Here is a 23,656-nt window from a genome sequence, read left to right on the forward strand (position 1 = left end):
GTAAAACATGATGCTCAGCCCAAAACATCATTTAAAATATCAAAACGGAGTAAATATGGCTGAGTTATAAAAACAGTAGAATACAACATGATTGAGTACAAATATGAAGTCAAAAAAGTGAGGAATAGTAGTAAAATCCCCTAAGGGTCCAAAACAGTTGGCACGAATCCCAAATATGTCATTCAGCCCAAAACATGGTAATAATTTCAAAAGCACAATGATAGCAAATAGTTTTCAATCAAATACGTGACTTAATAGTCGTACAAGACGGACTAAGTCACAATTCCCAATGGTGCGCGATCCCACGCTCGTCATCTAGCGGGTGCGTCACCTCAAAGTAGCACAACGATGTGAAATCCGGGGTTTCATACCCTCAGGACAAACATTTACAATCATTACTTACCTCTATCCGGTCCAAACTCTAGCCCGCGATGCCCTTGCCTCTCGAATCGGCCTCCAGGGTCTCCAAATCTAACCAAAATCAAATTCGTACCATCAAAATATGCTAAGGGTGTTGATACCCATTTTTCTCTTATATATTTTTATATGCATAAATACCTTTGAAATAGCATATATATATATGCATATATAAGCATGCACAAGGTTTTTATAATTTTTCCTATAATTTTAAGGATTTAAATTGATTTATTTCCTTCCCTTTTATTCATAAAATCCCAATAATTATTTTTCAAATTATTGTTATGATGATTTATTCATTTAATCTCTATACTTATGCCAAAATATGGTTAATATATTTTTTATGCATTTTTATAATTGCACTTGGTATTTTTTAAGCTAAATTGCATATAATTGCAATGTTAGCCCATTTAATGGATTATTACATTTTTATATGCGTAAAATTGGTCCCTATATTTTTAAAATGATAAATATATATTTAAAATAATTTTGGTAAATAAAACTATTTTTCAAAAATTGTGTATTATTTATTATAAATTAAATAGGGGAAAATTGTCTATTTAAATTATAGCCAGATTTGGCTTTCAATTGTAGCCTAAATTAAACCCAACCCCAACCCAATTTCCTACTAAATTACCCGACCCATACCTATATACACTTACCCAAATCCGGAACCCATTTACTCGAACAAACCTAAATCAAATCCTGGCCGCTGATCTCCCAGATCAACGACCCATATGATTCCTTTCCTTTTTAATCCCTAAGACCCCCTAACACTACCTCATTTCCAAAAGACTGCCGCCCTCAGATTCTCTCATCTCCTGTTCTTTCAACGTAACCCTAAACCCCTTTCAATTGCCTCCCTTCTCCGGTCTTCTCCGGTGACCACCCTTTAACCCCAAGCCTCCAATGGCTCTTCCGTTACCTTGCTCATCTTCTCTGAGGCCTTCAAGGGCCCTGGGCCACGCCGACTTATATCTAGGGTTTTACATTTTGGCTATTCATGGCTACTCCGGTGTGATTTCGAGCAAAATCGCACTATATTTGTTATGATCTTTGAAGTTCTAAACATGTTCTTCATCTCTATTTGGGTTTCCTTTGAAACCCTAATTTTTGTTTGCATCTATTAGATCTGTGCTATTTTTAAACGATTCAAGTCTGTTCCTTCTATGTGTTTGCAGTGTTCTCGAACCTCTCTTTGCAAAATTCGTCGATTCAAAGTGGTTTTACTTTCTTTTAAAGTTAGGGTTTTTCGGAACTTCATCTACACTTTGTTTAAATCGATTCTTCATGTTTTAACTTCTATCCTTTGCATATCTTGACTGATTCTATGTTTTTACTCCCTTTTCAACTCGCCTATGTGGAAAACCCTAATTTCTTAGTTCCAATCTTGGGTTTCTGGGTTCTGTTTGATAACGTGTTCAGTAAATTTGTATGTTTCTATGATTCTATGATTTTTTGCCCTATGTTTGCTTGTTATGGTTCTTAATTGTGGTTATCCCTTCCTATTGTGTGATTTTGTCTTATTTGGTTCACCAATGTTTCTGATTCTTCACTTCTCCTACCTGTATCATGTTTAGCTTACTAATTCAGACTATTCTCTACATGAATCCCTAATTTTATATGTGATTCTTGTCTTACTCGACCTTTTAGGGTTCTGATCTTGCTTACAATGTGCTTGTTCTTATAGAATGGTGCTCAATCAATGCTACCTCCTATTCTTGCATCCTTGAATCTTTGTGATTGATTTTTCACTGATTCCGCATGTTATTTTTGCTGATTTTTACCTTGTAGAATGCTTTCTGACCTTATTCAATGGTCAATCATGATATTAATTGATTTCTTAAGACTTTCCTTGATTGAAATGTGCTGAACCTAGCCTCTATTACCTATTGTGTACTTGTAATATACATAAAATATTTCCTTATTTTTCATGTTCAACCTTATACGATTTCTTTCCTTACTTGTCATGTATCTATGACCGTTTGAGGTTAACTCCTCAATTAAAGGGAGTATTTGCCTTGATTTTTTGATTGACTGATTCTGAGTTCCATAATTACTAATGGACTTTGATTTTTATCTTATTTACTACCTGCTTTCAAACTATAAGTACCCCTAGTCTTTCATTAGCACATCACACGAACTCTTGGTTCAAAAACTATTTCTCACACTCAAACTTTTTGTTCCCTCTTTTGTACTACTTGCCACTGCTTTAAGTTAGTCGACTGCAAGCCAAGGCTAACCATTGTGTTCTCTTGTTCTTTCATTCTGCTCACTGTCCTCTTTACTGGCATGTTCTAGTTTCAATTCAAAGTCCCAACATCAATATAATTTTCTTATTGCTTCAGTTCATTTTGTTTCTAGTTTGCTTCTATTTATGATTTTGTTGCGAAACTTGTAGTTGATGGTTACATTATTAGCATGTTATTATGTCTTACCCTTCTTTGAGATCAATATATTCCCCCTTATGTGTGTTTCTGAGCATGTCTTACCAATCATCTCTTAATTGTTATGTGTTTACCACCATGAATCCCCAAATCCCTATCACCCCCTATAAGTGATCTTGTTCTTTGTGTATGGTTTTGTGAGTATGCATGTTCAGCTGTTTCTGAGCATGTCTATACCAATTCCTAGACCTTTGCTTGATTATGTGCTTGCAATCAAAGTGTTCTATGTATCCCAAACCCTCTTGACCCTTGTTTGTGACTACTGAATTTACTTTGGTTCTGTGACTACTGGATATGTACAAAGGTGTTTGGATTTCTGTTCATTTCTTCAATCTCTTTCCAAACAGTCTCTGTTGTTTTACTACATTACTTTCAAATAGACTTCTTCTTTTCATACAGCTTTTTACTAAAACCTCTCAACTTGTGTCAATCACTTTCACTCTACTCTTAATCAATAAGTTCTGCCCCCTCCAGTATGTGTACTGCCTTGGGATCCTCTTGAGAACCATCTGAACTCTGGCATACTGAGGCTGTCTTTTCCACACTGCAATTGTTCAATTTTTGGTTACCAAATCTAGGTGTAAGCACTGCCCGGGATCCTTGAGATCCTTAGGGAACTTTGATGTACCTAGACTATGTTATTATCTATGGAATTGAGGCCATTGGAGGCTTTGGAAATCTGAGCCTAAATGAAGGCTCCCAATATAATAGCTTCTTATTTTTCTTATTTAATTATGTAATTCATTCATTGGTCTGTAATAACTTGTAAACAAATATTGGGGTATTTAGTGAAAGGGATGGGTAGATGCATGTTTGTGGGGGTAATACGGGTAGAAATCATGCTCCTATGGCCTTATGTTTAAATTTGATTGTTTTCCAGTAGAAATCATGCTCCTAGGACTTTATGTTTAAGTTCGATTTCCTTACCAAGTAGAAATCATGTTTATAAGGCTTTACATTTTGGTCATGTTTAGAAACCATGCCTATAGGTTCTAAATAATCATGCCTTCAATGTCTTAAAATCGGATTAACTAATAGATTCCATGCATATAGGACTTAAATTCAGATTCTGTTACAATGAGTGTTATGTATGTTTCCATGCCTGCAAGTCTTTAAAATCAGTATCAAACGTAGATATCATGCCTATAGGAAATCATACTCAAATTCCTGCCTGTTAATCTAAGCTAATCTGAATAATTTAACTTAGTCCACGCTTAGCTCACTTTTGAATTGGTTTAACTAAGTATTCCATATTTCCTGAAACGAGTCTTTTAAAACTGCCTTAATCTAATTAGATATCATGCCTATAGGTGTTACAGAAAATCTTTTTCAAAACCTGCTTTATTTCACTATACATATGTGCTAATCAGTGGTCCGTATATAGGCAAGGAGTCCGGAACCTAATTGTGGTTCTTTTGGACTCAAAATACATAAATAGATGGAAAAAAAAGATGACATTTTTATATATAGTGCCAAAATACTTGGCTATATATATTAACGTTAACTGTGTCGTTAATGTATAGCGCCAAGTATTTTAGCACTATACTGGAAAAGCTGACACGCCCAGTTATAGCGCCAAAATACTCGGCGCTATACCCCTTTTTAAAAATCGAATCGGCTTCTTCATCGTCGTTCTGGTTCTTCTTCCTCAATATTTTACTCCTTCTTCTTCTTGGTCACCCACTCCCATACCCGCTGCCCCACTATTTAAATTTTTTTTTGGGTCCCCCGTCACATAAAAGGTGAAGAACGTAGGTCCCACATTCGAGTAGAGCTTCGTATTATTGTTGATTCACACTTTCGGAGTCAAAATTTTAATCTATTTGCTTTCCGAAAATTCTAAATCGAGGTATTTCGATTTATTTTAAGTTGAAACTTTTATAATAATGCATATTATTTGATTTGTATGTGTTCTATTTCGGTTTGTGTTTTTTTTGAAACTAGCATGTTAAATTTATCTGGATTTAATATTAGTATTTTATAAAAAAAATATAAATTTGTCAAATAAATTTGTCTGTTAATATCCTGATTTATATATATGTGTTTTCATGCCATTTTGTGTTTTATTTGCAATTAAATTTATTTGTTGTATATGTTTAGTTTAGATTATTTTTTAGCATAGTAAAATCTAGACCTTTTTAGCGTAGTAAAACGTAGACCCTTTTAGCGTAGTAAAATTTATAGCCTTGTAGCGTAGTAATGTGTAGTATTTTAGCTTAGAATTCCTTTTGTTTAAGTATCTTATACTGGTAGTTGAAAATACAAACTTTGTACAATTAAGTTAATAATTGTAGCAACACACATAATTAGTAATACGGATACCTTCCGGTTACTTTAAGTATCACTGAACATTTCCTCACACTCATTTTTTTGCATAACAATGATATCAATTTATCGTACTCCATTGTAAGTGGCAATTTAACATGACACCGAGCAGGTAAACTGTAGCCCACGAAGTTATTCTCCATCATAACCTCACCCCCCAATATAATGAAACTCTTATTTTACGCTCTTCAGACATAATGAAAAAATGCTGGAGAATTTAACAACAATAAACGTTTCAACAAGAGTTAAAAAAAATTTTGAATGAATTTCTATACAATCCTAACCTCTTTATATAGGAAATGGCTAGCCGAGATTTTTTTTATATATATAGCGCCCAAAAAGTGGGTACTATACGCTTTTGAATTATTGAAGTCAGGAATTATTGGTGGGGGAAAAAGGAGTATAGAGCCAAAATATTGGACGCTATACCTGGGCGTGTCAGCTATTCATATATAGCGCCGAGTATTTTGGCGCTATACCTGGGCGTGTCAGCTTTTTCAGTATAGTGCCAAAATACTTGGCGCTATACATTAATGGCACAGTTAACGTTAATGTACAACGCCAAGTATTTTGGCACTATATACAAAAATGTCATCTTTTTTTTCCCACCTATTTATGTATTTTGAGTCCAAAAGAACCACAATTGGGTTCCGAACTCATAGGCAAGCCCTTAGCGCGTTTTCAAAACTACATTTCTGAAAATTGTTTCTATTACTTAATGTTTTCTGATCCTAACAGACTTTAAAAATCCATAGGCAACTGCTAGGGTCACTACTCCTGAGTTTCTAAAAAATAAGTTGTTTGTTTCTGCATATTCACCTAGATATCCTGCCTTAGGACACTGTCTGATAAAAGACCTTAATTGTGTTTGAGTCGTGCTGTTATATGCTTATTTGACGAGGAAATTTTGAGCATTTAATTGCTTCTTTCTATGTGCTGAAAGTCCTAAGTGTTTTGCTTGTTGCCTTAGAATTTTTGCCTTTTAAAATCTTAGGGGTCCGTCTAGAATCACCTACAGGTAGAGGTCCTAACTCCCTCCAGGACCATTAAGACAGGACGGGTAGCAGCACGCAATAGAGATTGTTGACCAAATACTCGCTTTGCATGACCAATAAGGGGATGTGAATGGTAGATATGGGATATGATGACTACATGCTAATGTCACGTGTAGCCCCTCATTGAGGAGTGTTTACCAAACATTGTGTGGGGTGATCCTATAGGATAACCAACCTAGGACCCCTCTTTTACCAAAACTCCCTTTAAAACCTTTGTTTTACAACTTGTCCAAATCTTTATCTTATTACTTGTGTTATCCAACGTGCTTTACTTGCAACCTATTTGATTCAATTGTTTACTTGTAATGGACTAATTTGTGAATATAAGTTCGGTCGGGACCCACAGTTGTGGACTAAGAGGGGTGCCTAACACCTTCCCCTCAAGGTTATTATGAGCTCTTACCCTAATCTCTGGTGCTGCAAACCAACCCAAGAGTTAATCGCTCTAGGTGCCTTAACGCACCGTAATTCGTTAGGTGGCGACTCTTCAAATACCCAATTCCCAAAAGGAAATGAGTCATTACACCCCGTGAATGTCGAAACCCGAACTTCCCTATCAAAAAGGAAAAACGAGGGCGCAACAAAGGGAACAAATCCCACTCAAAAATATCCAATTTACATCAAAAATCCCGAAATTGGCCAAACCCGACACTCGGGCCTACGCCTCAGAATCCAATAAAAATTACATCAATACACTCCTTAATCGGCCACGAGCTCATGCATATCAAAAGTTCCAAGATCAGACCTCAAATGGTCCCTCAAATCACCACTCAAAGCTCTCCAATTAACCAAGCCCTAATCCCCAAATTTACCATTGATTTTCCCTTAAATTTCATGCTAACAACGATAAAAATCACCATAATAACGAGCTTAGGGACCAAGGACCTTACCTCAATGAATCCCTCCGAAAATCACCCTTGAAATGGCTCCCAAAAGCTTCACCCCGAGTGAAATATTGAAAAAAATGACCAAATATCGCGAAGGGATATATACCTTCTAACCTAGGGATTCCGCACCTGCGGTCATTTCCCGCTTCTGCGGTCTAACCCAACGCACCTGTGGTTTTCACTTAAAGGTCTGGGACCGCACTTGCGGTCACTCTCTCGAACCTGCTCCATCGTAGATGCATCCAGATGTCCGCTTCTGCGGCTCCGCCTGACTCACCTCTTGGCTGCTTCTGTGTCTTGCTTCCGCATCTGCGGAAGTCACACCTGCGGCTTCCCAACCGCAGATGCGGTTATGACAGCAACCATAAAATTTCAGCTGCTAAACTCAACTCCAAAACCTCCTGCCAACCATCCGAAACCACCTCGAGGCCCTCGGGACCTCAACCAAAAGTACGAACAAGTCATACACCAACATCCAAACTTATACCAATCTTCAAAACACCTCAAACAACATCGAATCAACCAAATAACATCGGATTCAAGCCTAAGGTTCCAAAAATCTTCCAAATTCCGCTTTTGATCAAAAAGTCTATCAAACCACGTCCGAATAATCTGAAATTTTGCGCACACATACCAAGTAACACAACGGATCTACTGCAACTCCAGGAATTTCATTTTGTCCCCTATATCAAAATCTCACCTATCAACCGGAAATCACCAAAATTCCAAATTCGCCAATTCATGCCTAACTCTACTCCGGACCTCCAAAACACATTCCGATCGTGCTACTAAGTCCCAAATCACCTAACAGAGCTAACCAAATCATAAAAATTCAAATCCGAGATCATATACCAACAAGTCAAAACTTGGTCAAATCTTTCAAATTTTAAGCTTCAAACTGAGAACTGTTCTTCCAAATTCATTCTGATTATCCTGAAAACCAAAGCCGATGATTTACATAAGTCATAATACGTCACATGGGGCTAGTCATGCCTGAGAACTGGTGAGCGAAGTGCAAAAGCTTAAAACGACCGGTCGAGTCGTTACATCTACTTTATTAGTTTTCGCTTGCCTCTTTTCTTTTTTATGAAATGAAGCTCTACTCAATCTTAAATTCCTAAATATTAGGAGTTCTACATAGATCAAATAAGGAAAACTTTAATAAGAAAAAATTAATTAATTATTAAATTAGAAAAATAATTAAATTACAATCTTATCCAATGTGAACTCTATTTTTAAAAGGTAAAAATGCGAACGACATTTCGCGAAATGCATTCGTGATTTTAATTTAGTATAGATATAGATTTCTGATGGTAATAGGTAACTCCCGTATGATTAATATGTGTCAATTTCTTTGATAAAGGTATGAATCCACTAAGCTTGTTTGGATGGTTGTTACCTATTGTATTGTATTGTTACGTTAAATACGATGTTTGTTTTGATTGCTACTTAAATATTATTGTATCGTTTCGTTAAATATGTCGTTACGTAACGACGAAATGCGCCACTTTATGTGACGACCGATTTGGTATGATTGCATCGTTACCTTATCTTTTTCTCTTATCTCACCCTTCATTATTATTAAATAATTTTATTTTATCATTTAGACAACCTTTTTATATAATAATTTTGCCCCGTATCATAATTTTTCTTTATAAATATTGAAACTTTATTCCTTTATATTGTTGGTGAGTGATATCATGAAACAATGACAAACGATAAAATTTATTCAAGCATTGTATTCATTAAACAATACAGTACAATACAATATGATACGATACGATACGATACATTATGAAACGGCACGTAACAACCATCCAAAAAAATTGCAATGCATATGTGTAATCAGTATTGCTTTATTTGTTATTTTTTTAGGCCTTTAGAAAATATGTGATATGTTACATAGAAGAAGAACTTATCACTATGTATAAGAGAAACATCTCTTCTTTCCTTTTTTTTTTAAAGGCATTCTTTATCAAAGAACTAAAAATTCATACATGGAGGGTTAGGAATTGGAAGGTGTTCAGAGGGACTACTGTATAGGCTAGTTACGTTTAAATACAAATACAATAGAAAATTAAAATGAGGGTAGATATGCTGAGATATTCAAAAAGGGCTCATAAATGTTCTTTGTTGATTAACAGATTGTGTAACTAGGTTTTGATTGTTTGAGGCCTCTATAGTCATAATACCCTTCTAGAAAAGATGGTTATGAGATAGAGATGTTCTTTATGAGTAATGGATTTGTGTGTTATGGTAATCATTTACAGTTTATTACCACACAAAAAAAAACTAAAAATGAAGAGCTAAAATATAAAATAAATAAATTAGGTGAAGAATAAGGATCCAAACAAAAATACTTTTTTTAACGTTAAGAAAGCATCAATTAATACTAATAAAGCAAGAAAGTCTTACATTATTACTTCATAGTCCCTACGGACATTACTGTTGTTTATATCTATTAGGCTATTACAAACATTGGTACTTAAAAGTTTTGTTCCAAAACAAAGACCATCCTTGTTCCTTTTCAAAACAACTTCAACAAAAAAAGGTGGACGAGCATGGTAAACACATCTTTTTTGTTTGAAGTGGTTCATAGCTTCCTTTGCTAGACGATGTGCTACCGCATTTCCTTCCCTGAATTTATGCTTGACTGTTGGTATCTTCAATTGGTGCATTAATAACCTGCAGTTGAGTAATGTATTGTTAGTAAGGGCATTGTGCTTGTTGAATATTTTTATCATATCTGAGGAGTCCGTTTCAATTTCCAGAGTTGGAAACAACATCTCCAATGCAACTTTGAGACCTTGCTGTTATGACCCAAAACAGGACCCGATCATGATGGCGTTTCTCGTGAAATAAGGCCAGCCAACACAAACCCCCAAACCAATTAACAGTTATAATAATACATAATTAAGTCACTAATGAGTGATAAATCCCAAAATAGAGTGAAATAGAACAAATGCGAAAACAAACACAGCCCGACATCGGGATGTCACCAGTCATGAGCATCTAAACATCTAACTAAGAGTATGAAAAAGGACTACACGGTCTATTACAGAGCTAGTACAAAGGAAAAAATAAAGATAGGAGGGTGAAGCACTTGGCTGCAAATGCCGAGTAGCTACCTAGTGAACTCCGAACAGCCTGTTGGAAGCAATCAGCCCTTGCTAGCGTGACCCGAGGCTCCTGAATCTGCACACAGGGTGCAGGGAGTAATATGAGTATGCCAACTCAGTAAGAAATAAAAGTAAAGGCAGCTGAGTGATAAGAAAACACGTAAAACACAGCAAAATGCTACAACAAGGCAGTATAAGATCAGAGTAATACAATAAGACAGTAAAAGCTCGTAAAAACACCTTAATTTAGTAAAAACCTTTTTTAAAACATCTTTTAGAAGTTCAACGAGTGAATGAAAACAGAGAGAAAATATAGAAACATCAATCAGCCTCTCGGGCAAAATACCAACAGAAGCCCTTCGGGCTATCTCATAATCACTCATATCAGCCACTCGGGCAATAACATAGAACAACATCAGCCCCTCAAGCTATATCACATATCATACTGGGTACCCGCGCTCACTGGGGGTGTACAGACTCCGGGAGGGGACCCTTACGGCCCAAGTGCAATATCAAGCCATCTCGTGGCATAATCAAATAGGCTCTCGGCTCATATTAAGCCACCTTGTGGCGTAATAACTCAGGCCCTTGGCCTCATAATCATGAATCAGTACAATACCGCTGCGGCGCGTAGCCCGATCCCATAACAACCTCATAACATAGGCCCTCGGCCTCACTCGGTCAGAAATCTCTCAAAGCCACTCGGGATGAGTAAAATATGATGCTCAACCTAAAATACTATTTAAGATGTCAAAACAGAGTAAATATGGCTGAGTTGTAAAAGCAGTAGAATATAGCATGAATGAGTACAAATACGAAGTCAAAATAGTGAGGAATAGTAGTAAAAATCCCCTAAGGGTCCAAAACAATTGCCATGAGGCCTAAATAAGGCATTCAACCCAAAACATGATGATAGCAAATAGTTTTCAATCAAATGTGCGGTTAAACAACCATACGGGACGGATTAAGTCACAATCCCCAACGGTGCACGACCACACACTCGTCATCTAGCGTGTGCGTCACCTCCAAGTAGCACAACGATGTGAAATCCACTCTGCAAGAATCTACATTCTGAAGTTTTGTGCCCGTGATCATTGTGGAATTCGTATCTGGATTGCGTCTATTTGGATTTGACCGCATCTCTTTTGGTCACCGTACCTTATCTCCCATGCTTCTTAAAACAGCTACGAGCTCTGAGGTAAAGACATTAAAATTATATCCGCCGAATCGTGCCTTTAAACTTCTGTCATCATCTCGTGATTCTTGTCTGTTCCGATCATTCCTGAACTTTGAAGAAGAACCAGAGTCCCTGTTCCTCGATTTTTGATCATATTGCTGGCTATCTTGTTTCGACCGTAGGTCTTTTCCTGCAGGTCCCATATATGGATCGTACCTGTTTTTACCTGATCTTTTTTCGGTTTCTGATCTTCGGGGACCACCCCTTTCTTCATGATGAAACTTAGGTACGGTATCTTCTTCAATTCGCAACTTCGTACTATACCTGTTGTAAACATCATTCCACGTGGTTGCAGGAAATTCTCGAAGGCTTTCTTTGAGTCATCTCGTGGCTTCAGAACTTTTGTCATTTAAATTACTTGCAAAGGCTATTGCAGCCCAGTTGTCAGGCACACGAGGTAGAGTCATTCTTTCACGCTGGAATCTATCAACAAAATTTCTAAGCAACTCTGAATCCCCTTATTTGATTTTGAAAATATCTTCCATTCTTTTCTCAACCTTTTGTGCTCCCGAATGTGCTTTAATAAAAGAATCTGCAAGCTCAGCAAAAGAATTAATAGAATTTTCAGATAAAAGAGAATACCAGGTTAATGTACCCTTGGTGAGTGTTTCTCCAAATTTCTTGACCAGTACTGATTCAATTTCTTGTTTGGTCAAGTCGTTGCCTTTCACGCCTGTTGTAAATGCAGTCACGTGGTCACGTGGGTCTATAGTACCATCATATTTCGGGATGCCAGGCATTTTGAACTTTTTCGGAATTGGAAGGGGAGCAGCACTTGGCTTCCATGGTTGTTGTGAGTATTTGTCCATGTCTACTCCTTTTATTACAGGCGGAACTCCAGGGATTTGCTCAATATGCTCATTTTGTTCCTTAATCTGTTTCTGCAAGGTTAGTACTAAATTTTGCAAATATGAATTATTTGAATTACCTGGTCCCCCTTCCTGTGGTTCACTGGGGGTTGCTCCGTTTCCAGAATTATCAAGACCAGAACGGGGATTCTCCAATGTATTATTATTAGGAGTTGGTGTGGGTGGTGCAGCAGGCAATCGACTAACAAGTGCCTGAAGAGCTTTGCCGACCTGTGCATCAATTAGCTTTTGTAAAGCTTCAGTTGTAACTCCTTCAAAGTGTTCAGATTGTTCTTGTTGATCAGCACGGGATTCAGTAACATGAGTGCCTTCACGAGATTGACGTGGTGAATCTGGAGGGGAGGGAACCACGTCACCTTGATTTTGATGGATTTGATTTTCATGGTTTCCCAATGTGTTATTACTGTTATTGTCGGTGTTGTTGTTTGACATGGTGACGACAATGGACAAGATATAGCTTAAAAGAAAAGATTATCAGATTCCCGGTAATGGAACCAATTTGTTTAACTAAAAATCTGAGTCTTTGGTCAAAGCTAAAAAGAAATTCGGGTTACTGATAATCAGGAGACGAAAACAAAATACTTTTGAGAATGATGGTAAAGCAGTAAATAGTTTTGTATTTCAGTAAGATCCCAATAATATTTCGTATCCTTACAGATGGTGAGTTCTTCTCCTTTTATAGCTAATCCTAGGAGAAGAGGTAATGCCTTTGTCTTAATGAGGCAATTATGAGCAATAAATGACATTAAAAGAAACGTTACACAATCATTTCTTTTTAAATATCAAATATTCTAACGTATTTGATATTTAATGCTATATTTAAACTCTTTTACGTCATCAGATTCGTATCTTCAACTTCTTCCGATCTTCGGTCTTTAGATGACTTGGATAGGTACGAGACTCGTACCTATTTTAGTAACGGTCCGCACCAATGTTGCTTTCTTTTTCCCTTATCTGTTGTCACCCGTGCCTCTTGGCTATTTATTGTGTTTTGACCGTTTGACCAGTCCACGTGTCATGCCACGTCACCTACAATGTAAATTCAATTTTTTCCCAATACAGTCCCTCCATTCAGATTATGATGGAAGTGATGAAGTAATGCTTGGTGATGGTAATTATCATAAAATCACACACACAGGATCTACCCTCTTCCACTCGTCCTTTTCAGTTAACTAATGTTCTTTGTGTTCCTAAAATGCAAAAGAATCTTGTTTCAGTTTATCAATTGTGCACTGATAATAATGTCACTGTTGAATTCTGACCTTCTGCCTTTGTTGTGAAGGATCTCTGCACGAGAGAAACCCTGGTAGCGGGCAAACCTAAGGATGGTGTATACCCCTGGCCAAATTCCACCTCTAGCAAAGACTTTCCACCACAAGCCTTGACCACCTCTACAGTTTCCGCTCCAAATTGGCATCGATGTCTCGGGCATCCGTCATCACCAATCCTTCGTCATGTTCTAAAACTTTTAAATCTTTCTACTTCCTTAGATAATAAGTTCTTTTGCAACTCTTGTAAGTGCAGTAAAATGCACAAGTCTCCTTTCTATCATTCTTCTATAACTAGTAATGCACCTTTGGAATATATTTATTCAGATATTTAGGGTCCCTCTCCAGAAATTTCAATTGATGGTTTTCAATATTATTTGATATTTGTTGATCATTATACGAAATATATCTGGTTCTTTCCATTAAAACGAAAATCTGAAGTATCTATTATTTTCTCCAAATTTAAAAAGGTTGTAGAAAAATTGTTTCAAAAACCTGTCATCTCATTTTACTCCAATAATGGTGGTGAGTTCATCCATCTTAAATCATTTTTTGAAAACAATGGTATTTCACACTTTCTTACTCCACCTCATACACCAGAACATAATTCCACTGCCGAGCGTCGTCATCGCCATTTTGTGGAGACAGGTCTCACCCTTTTACACAATGCTGCTTTACCTCTTAAATTTTGGTCCTATGCCTTTTCCACTGCTGCTTACTTGATAAACAGGTTGCCCACAAAAATCTTGTTTAGTGACTCTCCTTATCTTCGCCTTCAAGGGAAACTTCCGAATTATGAAAAACTAAAGGTCTTTGGCTGCTTATGCTACTCGTGGCTTCGCCCATTTAACCGACACAAGTTACAACCTCGCTCTAGCCCTTGTATATTTCTTGGATACTCCCAAAACCAAAGTGCCTTCAAATGTTGGGATCCGGTCAAATCTAGGCTCCACTTATCTCGTCATGTTGATTTTGTGGAACATCACTTTCCTTACATATCCCTTGAGCCACAAGCTAGTCGCATGGAAACTACGACTGTTGATCATTGGGCACCAAATCACTTTGTTATTCCTTACATCCATTCGTCATCCTCACCATCATCACCAGCTTTGCCATCCCACTCTAATACATTATCTGATGGTTCCTTGCAACCAGGGTGTTCTTCGGGCAGTGGCCCCTCCTCAAATGATGAAGAGAACAATTTGGACTTGTCATCATGTATGTCTCTCCCATCTCCCTCTTTTGCTTCAGCTGCTTCTCTTTCACATACACAAGAGGTTGTAACTGAAACTAGTTCTATTGTGGAAACCCAACCGATACCAATTGTTGCGGAAGCCAAATGTATATAGTGTGAATGAGTCACAACTACTATACCAAAAATTATGACACCCACCAAATAATAAATAAGACAATAAAGCAACAATAAAAGGAACACCAAAATTTACAAGTTTCGGCCAATTTTGCCTACTTCCTCGGACACAACCAATATTTTATTTCACTCCAAAAATACAAGTGAAATAATACTAAAGAGAGAAAATACAAATGCCTTAAGAATATAAGAAGGAAAATGAGAGGTGTGTTTAAATCCTCAACATTAGGCCTCCTTTTATAGGGAAAAATTCCCTACCAAATGGCTAAATCACCGATGTGGGATTTGCCAAATTCAACAAATCTCTACCTTGGCAAAATTCCACATCTTCAATTTTCTCTCAATAACAAATTTTGGTCGTGTCTTCATCTTCAATCTTCAGTGTTCAACAATGTTGATCAAATCCAAACAATGTTGAAACTTGACTGTAGTCACCACTTTTGTCAGCGTATCAGCAGGATTCTCTGTAGTATGAATTATTTTCACCATGACTCCACCTTCTTCTATGATTTCTCATATGAAATGATATCGAACATCAATGTGTTTTGTCCTTGCATGATAAATTTGGTTCTTTGTTAATTGAATAGGACTTTGACTATCACAAAAAATTGTGATACTTTTTTGTCCAATACCAAGCTCTTTTAGCAATCCCTGAAGTCGCATTGCCTCATTCACAACCTCTGTAATAGCCATGTACTCTACCTATGTTGTAGACAAAGCAACTGTTGACTGCAAAGTAGACTTCCAACTAACTGGTGCCTTTGCAAAAGTAAACACATAACCAGTAGTTGATCTTCGTTTGTCCAGATCACCCGCAAAATCTCAGTCACAATATCCAACTATAGATTGATTGCATTCCTGCTCAAAAACTAACCCAACATCTACAGTATTATGAATATACCGTAGAATCCACTTCACAGCTTGCCAATGCTCCTTTCTTGGATTATGCATATATCTGCTAATAACTCCAACAGCTTGTGAAATATCAGGTCTCGTACAGACCATTGCATACATCAAGCTACCAACAACATTTGCGTATGGTACCTTTGACATATACTCTCGTTCAGTTTCATCTTTTGGCGACATAGTAGTACTTAACTTAAAATGGGGAGAAAGTGGAGTACTAACTGGCTTAGTCTTCTCATCTATGCCAAAGCGCTGTAGTACTCTCTTCAAATATTTTTTCTGAGATAAACAGAGTTTCTTTGAACGTCTATCTCTTATTATATCCATGCCAAGAATTTTCTTTGCCTCGCCCAAATCCTTCATCTCGAACTCCTTCTTCAGTTGAATCTTCAACTTATCAATTTCTTCCGAATTCTTGGAAGCTATCAATATATCATCAACATATAGGAGAAGATATACCAAGGAACCATCTTCAAGCTTGCGCAAATACACACAATGATCGTATTTACTTCTCTTGTACCCTTGCCGTAACATAAACTTGTCAAATCGCTTGTACCATTGTCTAGAAGATTGTTTCAATCCGTACAATGATTTTTCAAGTTTTCATACCATATTTTCTTTTCGAGCAACTTTGAATCCTTCTCGCTGAGTCATGTAGATTTCCTCCTCCAAGTTTTCATCTAAAAACGCGATTTTTACATCCATTTGAACTAGTTCCAAATCCAACTGTGCTACCAAAGCCAATATAATTCTAATGGAGGAATGTTTTACAGCTGGAGAAAATACTTCGTTGTAATCAATTCCCTCCTTTTGAGCATATCCTTTGGCCACCAATCTTGCTTTGTAGCGAACATCTTCTTGATTAGGAAATTCTTCTTTCTTTGCAAATACTCATTTGCACCCAATTGCTTTCTTTCCCTTCGGGAGATTGGCCAATCTCCATGTATGATTCTGATGAAGGGACTGTATTTCATTATTCATGGAAATCCTCCACTTATCTTCTTCTGAACTTTGGACTGCATCTTTATAAGTGGTAGGAACATCATTAGCTACAATTGAGGCAGCACAAGCAACCGTCTCTATAAGACGAACATGTTTTGTTATTGTCCTTTTTGGCCTACTGGTTGTTATTGATTCAAGTTGTTCTTGAGGTTCCTGAGTTGGAATCTCCCTCTTTACTGGATCTTCTTCCAGAGAATAATCTTCATATGTTTCCTCCTCTGCTTCTTGTGTAGGAAAAATAAATTTTCCCTCAAACTCCACCTGCTTAGAAGCACCCTCATTTTGTTTGGTATCTTCTGTTACCTTATTTATCATAGCAGATTCATCAAAGGTAACATCTCTGCTGAATATTACTTTCTTTGTCATAGGACACCATAAGCGATATCCTTTGACTCCAGAAGTAATCCCCATAAAAATAGTCTTCTTTGCCCTTGGATCCAATTTTGACTTTGTCACATGATAATATGCAGTTGAACCAAATACGTGCAAAGAGTCATAATCTACAACAGGCTTTCCATACCATTTTTCAAATGGTGTCTTGCCATCAATAGCAGCAGATGGTAGACGATTAATGAGGTGGCATGCATATGTAACTGCCTCAGCCCAAAATTCTTTGCCCAAACCAGCATTGGACAACATACACCATACCTTTTCCAGCAAGGTCCGGTTCATACGTTCTGCCACTCCATTCTGTTGTGGTGTATGTATGACAGTGAAGTGTCGGACGATGCCATCATATTCACAAACCTTATTAAAATGATCATTTTTGTATTCACCTTCATTGTCTGTGCGAATACACTTGATCCTCCTGCTTGTTTGATTCTCCACCATCATTTTCCATTTGAGAAAAATTCTCAACACTTCATCTTTGCTCTTTATTGTATACATCCACACTCTTCGGGAAAAATCATCAACAAAGGTTACAAAATAGTGCTTCCCACCCAATGAAGGTGTTTTGGAAGGACCCCAAACATCAGAGTGTACATAATCCAAAATACCTTTAGTATTATGTATTGATGTACCAAATTTAACCCTTGTCTGTTTCCCTTTGACACAATGCTCGCAAAACTCCAAGTTACAAGCCTTTACTCCTTTTAACAATCCTTGATCTGATAAAGTTTTCAAGGATTTACCTCCAGTATGTCCCAAGCACATGTGTCATAGCCTGGTTGCTTCTGCCTCTTTTTCGTTACTGGATGTTACTGTCGCTATCCCAATAACTGTACTACCGCGATAACGGTACATGTTATTGTTCTTCCGATTGGCCTTCATTACCACTAGTGCACCAGAACATACTCTCATCACTCCATTTTCTGCAATGATTTTGAACCCTTTTGATTCTAGGGCTCCCACAGAGATGAGATTCTTCTTCAAATCCGGTACATATAGAACATCTATTAATGTTCTAATCATTCTATCATGGTTCCTTAATCGTATTGAACCAATGCCATATGATGTAAGAGGGCTGTTATCCGCTGTATGGATGACTCCATATTGTCCTTCTTGAAAATCCATGAACCAGTCCCTTTTGGGACACATATGATAGCTACAAGTCGAGTCCATCAACCATATGTCTGATGATGTTGATGGCTCTATTGTAACTAATGAGAAGTCTGAATCATCACAATCAGCTACATTTGAATCCATAATGGCCTTTCCATTGTTATGTTTGGCCTTATTCTTCAACTTCGGACAGTCTTTCTTCCAGTGTCCCTTTTCTCGACAAAAGGCACATTCATCTTTGCTGGGTCTAGATCTTGACTTGGATCTTCCTTTCTTTGTCCTCATTTGATTTTGAGGACGACCCCTCACAACCAGTGCTTCTCCTTTTCCTCCCTTTTGTTTTTCTCCCTTTCTTTGTTCATAGCTGTACAAAGCCGAACAAACTTCTCTGAGAGAAATTTCGTCATTCCCATGGAGTAGAGTAGTTTCAAGGTGCTCGTACTCATCAAGAAGTGACCCCAACAACATCAAGGCCAAGTCACCATCATCAAAAGTTGCATCCATATTTTGCAAATCTGTGACCAACTTATTGAAACTGGTGATATGTTCGTTCATTGTGGTAACAGGAACATAGGTGAAGCGAAACAGTCTCTTCTTCATGTACAATTTATTTTGACTGTTTTTCTTCAAAAATTTATCCTCCAGTGCTTTCCATAATTTACTTGCAGAAGTTTTCTTTGTGTATGGATATTTATGCTCTCTAGCAAGGTAGGATCGAATGGTACCGTAAGCAACACGGTTGACAATTCTCCAATTTTCTTCTCCAATAACATCTGGTCTTTTTTCTTCAATGGCAAGATCTAGCCCTTGTTGAAAAAGGACATCTAGAACTTCGCCTTGCCACATCCCAAAATGTCCTGACCCGTCAAAAATTTCTACCGCAAATTTCGCATTTAACACAATTCTTATCATAAGCGAAGATGTCAATGATGACGTATTGTTGACACTTGATGTAGATTCTTCTTGTTTATTGTCTCCGATCTTTGACACAAATATTATTTAATAGCGGACTACACAAATCAAGATTATTTTCTTTCTGGTGTGGAAGATCAGACTAAGCTGCAACCACAGAGCATACTCAGAACCTTGATTCAGTTACCAAGATAAATCTTTTGTGATGTGAAAGATCAGACTATGCTGCAACCACAGAGCATACTTAGACAGTACCTTGGTTCTGATACCAATTGTTGCGGAAGCCAAATGTATATAGTGTGTATGAGTCACAACTACTATACCAAAAATTATGACAGCCACCAAATAATAAATAAGACAATAAAGCAACAATAAAATGAACGCCAGAATTTACGAGGTTCGGCCAGTTTTGCCTACTTCCTCGGACACAACCAATATTTTATTTCACTCCAAAAATACAAGTGAAATAATACTAAAGAGAGAAGATACAAATGCCTTAAGAAGATAAGAAGGCAAATGAGAGGTGTGTTTAAATCCTAAATATTAGGCCTCCTTTTAAAGGGAAAAATTCCCTACCAAATGGCTAAACCACCGATGTGGGATTTGCCAAATTCAACACTCCTAACCATCCTACCCTATGATCATGCGCTCCAAAAATAACATACATAAGCCTATCCAGAAATTGTGTCTGAGTTCTAAGGTTGAATCTATATCATCTTCTAAGACTGACCCCTCCATCAAACCCGAAAAACTAATCCCATACCCAGTCAAGTCACTCAAATCAAAGAAGAACCCTCCTGGCCCATATCTCAACCCTAAACCTATTGAACTTCGCACAGTTCATCAAGCTCTCAAAGATCCTAGGTGGAGAGAGGTTATGAATGAAGAGCTCTGTGATCTTCAATCGCAAGGTACTTGGACTCTTGTTCCCCCAGTTCCTCATACTATGCCAGTTGGCTCTAAATGGGTTTTTCGGGTTAAATATAACTCGGATGGCAGTGTTGGATGGTACAAGGCCCGGCTAGTAGCTAAAGGATTTCTTCAACGACTTGGGGTGGACTGTGTTGCGACTTATTCTCCGTTGCAAAACACAATACTGTCCGGGTTGTTCTTTCTCTTGCTGTCTCAAATGATTGGCCTCTACATCAATTAGACGTTAACAATGCATTTTTGCATGGGAAATTAACTGAAGAAGTTTACATGTCTCAACCGCCTGGCTTTGTTAATGAAATGTTGCCTAACCATGTTTGTCGTCTTCATAAGGCAATATATGGCTTAAAACAAGCTCCAAGAGCATGGTATGAACAACTTAAATCTTATCTTCTTTCTGTTCGCTTTTATCACTCCCAATGTGATCATTGCTTGTTCACCTTTACCATGTTCGGTATTATCATTTATCTCATTGTGTATGTTGATGATATTATTATTACCGGCAACAATTCTCACCATGTGGAGGACAATGTCACTAGACTTGGTCGACGCTTTTCCATTAAAGATCTTGGTGGTTTAAATTTCTTCCTGGGTGTTGAGGTTGTTCGTACACCCACTGGGTTGTTCTTGAATCAGAAGAAATATATTTATGAGATTCTTGAGCGGACTAATATGATTGATGCCAAACCAATGCGCACGCCTACTGCCAGTGGTTCATGTCCGCGGTTGGATGATGGACACCCACTTAATGATCCCAAAGAATATCACAACATTGTTGGCAGCCTTCAATATCTTCTGTTAACACGGCCAGATGTTGCATTCATTGTCAATAAGCTCTCCCAATTTACGAGTTCACCCACAACAGCACATTGGGCATTGGTCAAACCTGATTGATCATATTTCAGTGATACACTCTGATTGATCAAATATTTAGTTTCCTTATTAGCTCTTCTATTATTAGAGTAGATTGATCTGCTATCACAAACTGATTTGTACAATCTTCTACTTGATCTGTTTTGATCCTTTCCTTGATTTGTTTATTCATTCCTTTGTATAAATTGTTGTTGAAATCAATGGAAATAACATACATTGTCCTTGCAAACTTCTATACCTCTGCTAACTCATATGTTTGAGTCAATATGTTATTCCAATTGATTTGAGATCCTCCTGTCTACAGCAGAGAGAATAACAAATTAAAGAGTGTAAAAGATGAAGTCTAAAGCCAAGGGTTTCTTGATTACATGTCGAAAGGTGAATTTTCCAGAAAGGGAGAGTTATGGACTTATGGCTACTGATTGTGTTGTCTGAAAGTCGAATCTAAAGATTTCAAGATAAAGCAGGACTTGTTCTGGCTTCTTGACTACAGCAGAAACCTCAAGCCATTTTCATGCTTAACTCTATGTGGAAATCAAGTTGCACATATAATTTCTAATCAAACATCTAGCGTAAAAGAAAGGTGTAGTAGTTCATTTGAGGGTTGTCTAATTATAATAAATCCTCTGGCGTTGTGGGGTTGTAAATTCTCTCGGACATGCTACGATGAACATTAATGGATGACCTAGTAAAAAGGGTAACAAGCCTATACTACACTGATTGACAGTGTGCCAGTATATATATAGCCTGATAATTAGGGAAAATGCATAAGTAACCCCTGACCTATACTCGGATTTCCAATTACACACTTTTTTTGCAGGAATCCTATTACCCCCTAAACTTATTTTAAATGGAAATATTTGAACCCTAAAACTAGACAACCAAACTCTTGTCAAGTGTTAACTACATGTGTCCCCACATGTATTTTTAGTACTTTTTTTATTCTTTCTTCTTTTTCTTATCCTTTTTTCTTATTTCTTATTATTCTCATTTTTTTTTGGTTATTTCATTCTCTTTCTTTTTGTTTTGGTCACCGGCGACATAAAATGGTGGTTGTCGGAATTTCACAAACACCATTTTTTCCGGCGAAATTTTTTTTCTGGCGGCAGATTTTTATCCCGATCTTAGTGTGTTTTGTTTTATATATATATAAATTTTTCTTTAAAATGTAATTTATGAGTGGGAGGAAGAACAAAAGAAATAAAAATGAATATAAGCTGAGAAAATTTTTTTCAGTTAAAATTTCAATACATCATTTTTTTTTCCGTCGTGGGAAGGTTTTCCGATAATGAATTTTTCCCCCAAATCTAAGTGTATTTTGCTTTGCTTATGAATAGATCTTTTGAGAGTTTAATTTATGTGTGAAAAGAAAAAATGGAAGAAAAACTGTTAGACAAAGTCGTCGGTGAATGAATATCCGCCGGAATTAGAGGAGAAACAAAAAAAAGGAAAAGGAAAAGGAAAAAAAGTAAGAAAAAATGGTAAAAAGGAATAAAAAAATAATCTGAAAATCGTTTTTTCTTGAAATACACACACTTTGTCACGTCAGCGTTAAGGGTGCAAATAATTCCTTTTAAAATAAGTTTAGGGGGTAATAGGATTCCCCAAAGAAAAAGTATATAGTTGGAAATTCGGGTACAGGTCAGGGGGTACTTATGCATTTTTCCTGGTAATTATCATGTAATAACCAACTCGTCTTGTATTAAGACACAATTAATCGATAGATTAAGCCTAGTTAAAAGGAGTTACCCCAGTGGAGTCTTGTGGGCATCAGCATCTGCAGTGACTCCGATCCACCAATTCCTGCACAGCATTTTGCATTTACACACTGTTCTCCAGCTTTAATAGGTTCATTACTCATACGTTGAGATATTTTCCCCAGGTCGTGAACTTTGGGACCACCGTCGTTACTCTTAAAATCTCTATCAGCGGATTGGATCGGAACACTTTAGAGTCATCTGGAGCAATAAAAACTACACTAACATCGATCCACCAATGTGATGGATGAAAATTCCTTCAAAGTAATTCTTTTATATCCTAAAAAGGTTCGTGGTCTTTCACGGAATATACTATTTCCTGGATCTGCTACAAAGATTTGTTGGTTTGGCATAAGCTGTTTCACAATCTAATTAGCAGCTAAACTGAACTTCTTTCTTTCTTAATTAAACCGCGGCTTTTCGTTTTTGCTTTAGATCAATTATTCCTGATTTTTATTTTTTTAGCATTTTCTTTTTCTTCTTCTAATAATATGTTCTAGTTTGAAAAGATTTCAGTTTATAGGTTTTAATAATGAGGACTACTCTGTTGAGGCGTAAGCTCGCAAGCTTTGCTTCAATCCTCTACATTTTTATTATTTTATAATAAATGACACATCTAGTTGTTGTATTTAGCACTTTCTTAATTACGAGAGTAGAATTAGATTTTAATTGATTCCATCCATTTGCCTCTTCCTAATTGGACTACTTCTGAAAATTTTCCTAACAAAAGTACTTTTTCTTTCCTAAATTCTATTTTACGAAAAATATCAAAGGTAAGAA

Source organism: Nicotiana tabacum, chromosome 7 (genome assembly GCF_000715075.1).
Source record: "Nicotiana tabacum cultivar K326 chromosome 7, ASM71507v2, whole genome shotgun sequence".
Taxonomy (NCBI): domain Eukaryota; kingdom Viridiplantae; phylum Streptophyta; class Magnoliopsida; order Solanales; family Solanaceae; genus Nicotiana; species Nicotiana tabacum.